Source organism: Ictalurus furcatus, chromosome 7, assembly GCF_023375685.1.
Source record: "Ictalurus furcatus strain D&B chromosome 7, Billie_1.0, whole genome shotgun sequence".
Lineage (NCBI taxonomy): Eukaryota > Metazoa > Chordata > Actinopteri > Siluriformes > Ictaluridae > Ictalurus > Ictalurus furcatus.
The window spans coordinates 22,720,925-22,728,886 of NC_071261.1; the positions used below are offsets into that span (position 1 = coordinate 22,720,925).

The 7,962-nt window shown below is 36.1% G+C and overlaps 1 long non-coding RNA gene across 1 annotated transcript; it reads right to left on the reverse strand.

Moving 5' to 3' along the window:
* Nucleotides 1-4,087: 4,087 nt before the first annotated feature.
* On the reverse strand, nt 4,088-7,112 carry LOC128610165 (uncharacterized). The gene is made up of 5 exons (XR_008386320.1): nt 6,104-7,112; nt 5,782-5,883; nt 5,517-5,550; nt 5,319-5,384; nt 4,088-5,200 (listed from the first exon to the last, which is right to left on the reverse strand). It is a non-coding gene; the product is annotated as an uncharacterized LOC128610165 (long non-coding RNA).
* Between the last annotated feature and the right edge of the window lie 850 nt (nt 7,113-7,962).

The following is a 7,962-nucleotide window of genomic DNA, read 5'->3' on the forward strand; positions in this document are numbered from 1 at the left end:
ACTACTGACTGTCTCTGTCGATTCCTTCTCACAACACTGTCTATATATTTCACCTCTCACTGTTTTCCTGATTCTTCTCTTTTTGCTTCGTTCGTTGACGTTGTTTCATTTTTTCTGTGTCTCTTTTTAACTCTTGTCTTCTTTTTATGTGATTTAAATGTCCCAACTATGCAGTAGTACTTTAGTGCCTATCTGTAGCTCTGCACCTCTCCTGCGTTCTCGCTCAGCCCGTGCTCCTACGGTAGCATGTAACCCAGTGCGCTATTTTTATCTGTACATTTTAGGTGGGGTGTTTCTCCGTGATGGTGCCTGCTGTTACTTACCTCATGCAAACATGCTAGCTGATCCAGTCCATGGTGGACTGTACAAATTATGTTTCAAAAAGGAATGTGAAAAACGTTATCCATTTCAAGAGTTCTGTGGATGATTGCCCTTTTTCACTGATTTTTCACAGACCTTTGCTGGTTTTCTTACAATGGTTTAAAATAAGGCTCAGCGACATGACATCAGTGTTAAACGGAACATCTGTGTGTAGCATGAAACACCAGTCTACATTGGTTGATATGATCAAAGGCAAACAGTGCCAAAGTTATAATATAAGGAACTCTTATAGCTTATAGTTCTATAATGTCATGGTTAATTTTGGAATGCTTTTCTATTTTCGTTTTCTGGCATTATTATCACTTTAATTCCTCTTTTAATGATGGTTAGCTACCTTCTAAAGATCATTTTCAGTTTCAGTATATTTATGCATAGGGAGAAGGCTGTTGGTGCACAATGGCCTGCCTCTAAAAAGACTTTTTATAGGTGTAGCTGGAATCTGATCCTGAACATCACAAGCAAAATATGCCTAATAAAGCATGCCGGTGTGCAGACTTAATACAAAGAAGTACGTTGTTTTCTAAAAATTTATACCAGCAGATTTCCATATTCCTGCCTATTTGTTGAGATGTCTTACAGAGACAAAATGTGAATGCCAAAATGTTAGAGATGTCCTGAACTGATAGTGAGTATCCGTTCCCTTCTTGTAGCCAGGGACCCCTTTAACTGTAAAAATAAATTTCACGGACTATCTCAGCACCAATTTATTTTTATGAACATAATCCAACTATTCGAATATAAGACAAATTTAAATGTGTACAGCAATATTCTGCCTGTTATTTGCAGCCCTGGAGCTTTTTTTATTTTTATTTTTGAATGTTCCAGCAAACGTTCCACAGAACACATTAGGTCCAAGTTGACTTTATTTATAGGGTGACATATTTTTGAGTTATTAAGGTTTGGATTAAAGCCATTTTATTCAGTTCACCAGTCAAATAGACTAATACCATAAAAACTCAATAATAAATATAATAACTGATGATGATGGATTGTGTTTTCCACCGCTGAATTAAAAATTAAAAAACAAACCCCCGGATATGCTTCCCAGATCACATTTTGAGAACCACCGATTTAAAACATGCTGTTATGATGCCTCTGATGTTTCTCATAACTGAGAACAGAGAGGCCCAGTTACTAAACCGGTAGCAATATCGGATGAGTATGAAATATAGTTGACCTAATCTGACAGCTCTTATAATCGGTATTTGATAGCAAATTGAAAAAGTGTGATTGGCACATACAGAAAAATTGTTAAACTGAAGTCTTTCAGTGAGGCCAGGTATGGGACAACAAACATCCTCTCTCTATCTATCTCTCTGATTTCGAAGCAAAATCATAAGAGGATATACATTATTGTATATTTTGAGTGACACAGTTGATGGTTTTGCTGTATCATAGTGTAAAATATATTTTGTATTTCTGAGCATTTCCATGTTTTTTTTCCTCTTTGCTGCTGGTTCTACTAGTTTTTTGGGGTTGGGGGTTAGATTTTACCACCAGGGTTAATGTTGATATTATGTGCTAGAATTTTGTTTCCTGTGAATTTGAGGCACTCATGTCTCATGTCATATTGCAGTGTGAGCTGCCCATTTGTGTTACTTGTGTGTTCTTGATTCTTTGTTCAAGAAATTATAAAAAAAAAAAAAAAAAAAATTGTATATCACGGAAGTGCTCATAGTGGAGATTTATTATGGTCCACACACTGCCATTTTGAAACCAGTGCTATTAAAAGAGGTGTACACTTAACACACTTGGAAACAGACACATTTAAACAGTCATTTTAAAGATGTCAATAATAAGAATAATAATAATTGTTGTTTTCTACAACAAATGCATTAATTGGAGTTGGGTTTAGAGCTGGTCAATATGATGATATCATATCGATGTTATAATTTTTATGTTATGCCATTTTTAGAGTTTTTACCATAGTTCCGTTTAATTATTGAATGTGATTGGTCAGAAGGTATTGAATACTTTTTTATATATATAACAGCAGCTCAGAGAATAGTTACGGCTGCAAGGCAAATCACAGGTTACCAATTTTTATAGTAACAGCTATTGTGCCCTCCACTAATATTGGCACCCTTGGTAAATATGAACAAAGTAGGCTGTGAAAAATTGTTTAACCTTTTGATATTTTGTTAAAACAAAGTCACAAAAATACTCTGCACTCATTGATGTCAAACAATTGCAAACACAACACAGGTTTATCCAAAAAAATTGTTAAATATAGGTGTTCCACAATTATTGGCACCCCTAGGAATTCATATGAGAAAAATATATCTGAAGTATATTCCCATTTATATTTTACATTTTTTAGTACACCTGGGTGACTAGGAAAAGGAAATTCTTCAACCATGACTTCCTGTTTCACAGGGGTATAAATATGGGGTAACACATAGGCCACTCATAGTCATTAATTCTTATTCATTCATAACAATGGGTAAGACCAAGGAATATAGCTGTGATGTGTGATAAAAGGTTGTTGAGCTTCACAAAATGGGAAGCAGCTATAAGAAAATAGCACAAACATTGAAAATGCCCATTTCCACCATCAAGGCAATAATTAAGAAGTTCCAGTCAACTGGAAATGTTATGAATCAACCTGGAATTGGACGTGCGTCTATATTGTCTCAACGCACTGTGAAAAGGATGGTTCGAGTGGCCAAAAATTTCCAAGGATCACAGCTGGAGAATTGCAGAAGTTAGTTGCGTCTTGGGGTCAGAAAATCTCCAAAACCACAATCCAAAGTCACCTATATCACAAGTGGACACTACTGGAACTTCAAATGGGATCAGGTTCTATGGTCAGATGAAACCAAAATAGAGCTTTTTGGCAATAAACACCAGAGGTGGTTTTGGTGCACACAGAGAGGTAGCCTATGAATATATGAAAAGATTAAACAATAAAGACAATTTTTCACAGCCTTCTTTGCTCATATTTTCGAAGGTTGCCAATATTAGTGGAGGGCACTGTAATTCACAAACACTTGCATGGTAGATGCTCCACATAATCTAAGATTAATAATAAACACTCTAAAGCAGTGGTCACCAACCCTCTTCTTTTGAGATCTACCTTCCTGCATGTTTAATCTCCATCCAAAAAATCTAACGCACCTGTTTTAGTTGATCAAGAACTTCTTAAGGCAATGATTAAAGAGAGCACCATTATGGTTGGAGCTAAAGTCTTCAGAAAGGTAGGTCTCCAGGAACCGAGTTGGTAAGCGCTCCTCTAAAACATGTTATTACTTAAGAAAGAAAGATGTATACTTGTGGATTTCATGAATCTTTTTAACTTCAGGAAAAAGTGAGGGAACGACATGCTTCTAGTTGCTATAACAGAATACCTGTCCACAAAGACACTCCACCACATTGCATGTAACTAAAAATTGATCAAAAGTTCTTTATTAAATAAAAAATTGTACTGCAGTAATATAAGAGGAATAAAATACTTTGGGGTATGCTTTGCATTAAGCCACATCACACCACTAAAATATTTTTATTCATATACTTTGTTTTATTCATTATTTTTTTAAAAACTGACCATCTCCACAGTTATTCGTAGTAACAAGAACTCGACTTGGTGAGTGTTTAAATGTTTGTAAGCTTTTCAACTGCTTATTTTTTTCTATTGTTAGAGAAAATAAAGGTACTCTATTTGTATAGACATAGCAGAAACTGCAGTTTGTCATAGATCTTTGTAAATACAGCGTGAGTAGTATGCCAGTAGCTAAATATTATCATTCATTTACCATATCACCCACCACTCTTTGGGATGGAACTGAACTGAAATTAAGAAGTAAAGTAAAAACTTTGACAGCTACATTTATAGAAACAGCAACAGAGGACTGTCAGTGCATGTGTTAGATTATAGTAAAGTATTGTACAGTGCATATAGATTGTATATTGCACATCTCCTGTTTGCTTTTTTTTTAAGCAGCGGAAAATATAACCTAAGCTGTTAGCGTTTTAATGAAAAGATTTTGTGGGATTCTACTTTAAAATGTTTATCATATATCACAATTTCTCTCACTCTGTGTTTGTCCTTTACCTATCTCATTTTCTCTCTGTATAAATATGATGAGAAATGCATCTACAGCCATAACCCAAAGCATTCGTTATGTGCTCTGTGTGTGTGTGTGTGTGTGTGTGTGTGTGTGTGTGAGAGAGAGAGAGAGAGAGAGAGAGAGAGAGAGAGAGAGAGAGAGCGGGAGAGAAAGAGAGAGAACGGAGTGTGCCAGATGGCATTCTTCGGCAGAGATAAATCCGTATTATGTCCACGGTTGTAACAGTATCTCAGGTGAGCTGCACACTGAATGACATGCAGTTGTCATGCAGTTGTCACCTGGACCTGTATTTACACTGATCACCTTCTTCCTAACCTTGTGTTTCCAAAGCAGTGCATGTTTTCTCTCTGAGAATGTAAGGTCTAGAAAACACTGTTAGGTCTAACTTCCCACCAGCAGAGTAAATAGCTTTTGGTAAAATTAGAAGAACATGTATATAAAAACCATCAATTTCAAGTCAACCATTCATTCCACAAAAACAGCACCTTGTATCACAACACACAACATTACAGCAGCAGAAAACGGAGAATAAAACCAGCTGACCCAGGTCTATTTTTACTCGGCCACCTAGGAGGACAGAAGCATGGATCTGAAGGGATTCTGTCTGACCTGATTAAACATACCAGCATCTCTCGTTCCGGTTTCTCCACGTCAAGGTGCCTTACAGATCCTGAGGCTTCTGGATGGTACATAGTTCATTCTGTCTCAGTCTAGAAGGAAGCTATTTTTGCAAGCTCATGTAGGACCAGCACCTTTTATTGGGAACAATAATAGTCTCACATCCAGTGAACATGAAAGAACTTGAAGGGAACGTTTTGTACAATATAAGGATTAACAGCTAATAATGTTTTCAAATGTTTCCTGACTCACAGTGTAGGAAGGCAGAACAGCAAACATCACAATGAATACTCAAAGGGAATACACCAGAGTGTAGTCCTGTAGGTAATCAATTACACAATTAAAATAAAATCCTTCAAATGATTTGCTCATGTTATCAAGTAGAAGTTGCGCAAGTATAGAAGTGCACACATATAAGTATAAAAGTCAAAGTACATGAAAATATCTCACCTCACTCACCACTGACAATTAGTGTGCATTCTACCTGATAAAACCAAGGAACACGGAGAAAAATTTACTTAATATTAATCAGCAGCTCAAATGTTACTTAATAATAGCTCTGATGATACAAACTAGCGTGTGTGCTAATAGTGAGCTGATACAAACTGGCTAGATATACAAAACATAACTATTAAATATTTGTGGCAATAGATATTAGCTCACTTAGAGCTTCAAAAAAGACAAATATATAGAATTGTTTTTAGGTTTGTAGTACAGTTTTTGAAAATTGGTAGCTTTTTTCTATCTCAGTTCCTTCCTGTGACACTGTGCCTGCATACATGTGCACATACAGCCAATTGTGCAAGGACTTTAGAAACTGAAAGAAATAATAGTTAAAACAGCTATTAGAGCTTCGATCTGCTGAAAGTGCTCTGATATAAAACGTCACTTTCTGACTTCAAAATATATGTAGATGAAAATTTAAATGATAGATTAACCATTTATTTGAAATTGTTGTGAGTATAAAGTATAGTATTGTTTATCTTGAAAGATAGTGAGTAAAAGTCAAAAGCAAGAAAAAAGACATGAACCCATACCATCCATCCATCCATCTTCTATACCGTTTATCCTACAGGGTGACAGGGAACCTGGAGCCTATCCCAGGGGGCATGTGGCACAAGGCGGGGGACAGTCTGGATGGGGTGCCAATCAAACACAGGGCACACTCACACACACATTCACACACCCACTCATACACTACAGACACTTTGGCCATACCAATCAGCCTACCATGCATGCGGGGGAGGAAACCAGAGTACCAGGAGGAAACCCCCACAGCACATGCAAACACTGGACACACAGGACCGTGGCGAGACTCAAACCCCCAACCCTGGAGGTGTAAAGCGAACATGCTAATCACTAAGCCACCATGTGCCCAACCATACCATAAAGTTATTATAAAGTTAGTGTAAATTTAAAAGATACGTTATAAAAGTAATTAGTGTTCATATGTTTTTTAACAAATAAATGTATATTATTCTTCTGTTTCTATCTCTAGCCATTACTTTTCTACTTTTCAGCAGTTTCTATATGAATATTATGCAGTATTCCAAACAACAAACACATAACTGGTTACACAAGCATCAGTTTTCATCTGGAAACAGTAAACCTATTTTATTTTATTCTTGGGAGTTAGAGTCTGTTTGGAACAAAACAATAATAATAATTAAAAAAACACACTTTGCGTATTGATTCCAGTGCTTACAAAATCAATTTGTTCCATCCTTAGTTCTTAGCTGTCTATATACCCTTACTATAGTTTCTGCTGTTTATCTTATCCTCTGACATAAAGGGCAGGGTGGCAGGGTGAAAAACCAATGCAGGCCTCAAACATGCTGCAGATGTACAATTACCATTAACGTTCATTTTTAAAGTTTAGTGCCGTTGTTATCCATCATAAAAAAAAAATATATATAGCCATCATTTCCAGCCACACAACAGCACACTCTTAGGACTAGCTGTACTTCAGGAAATCTTCCTGCTTTATTGCTTCCGTATTGGCTTAGGCAGACAGGAAGGTTACTGTGCATTTGCCTGCCTGTGTATGTGCGTGAGCTGGAAAGAACCCAGAACATAGATGTATTGTGGGGGAAATAAGTATTGAACATGTCAATATTTTTTTCAGTAAATATATTTCCAATGATGCTATTCACATGAAATTTTCACCAGACATCAGTATTAACTCAAGAAATACGCAAATATAAAGAATTCACAACATTAAAGTCCATAAATGAAGTTATGTATAATAAACAGGAATGACACAGGAAAAAAGTATTGACACGTTCAATACTTCCTCCTCCACTGTATCTGTATTTAAGAGAAGTCTAATTCAGCTTCATTTATATATATATATATATATATATATATATATATATATATATATATATATATATATATATATATATATATATATGTGTGTGTGTGTGTGTGTGTGTGTGTGTGTATAGCTAGCTTGGTGGCTTGCTTTTTCTACAGAGACTTTGTGTCTCTTTCTACCAAATTCTACCTACTTTTCAATTTTACACAAACCATAAAGTAGATTGAGCAGACACTGGCCAATAAAGAATAGCAGCCACAGTGTGCTGGATGATTTAACCATAATCTTGTTCTAATGCATTTCAACACCTGGTCTTTAGTGCACTTAGCTAATTTCCCCGTCTTTACGGAAGGAGATGCATAGAAAGGTTTTTATATCATGCGGGTTCCCTGCTGAAAAATCCAGCTTTGTCTGATCGCCAACTAGCTGCCAAAGCACAGGCCAAGCTGGACAAACTGATAGACCATGTTGCCAGGTGGTAAGTTTCCACCTTTCCTTATTGCTTGACAATATTACTCCGTAAAATAACAAAAACATATATAGCTAATTTGTCTGGACTTTTCTTTTCAGCAATGTGAA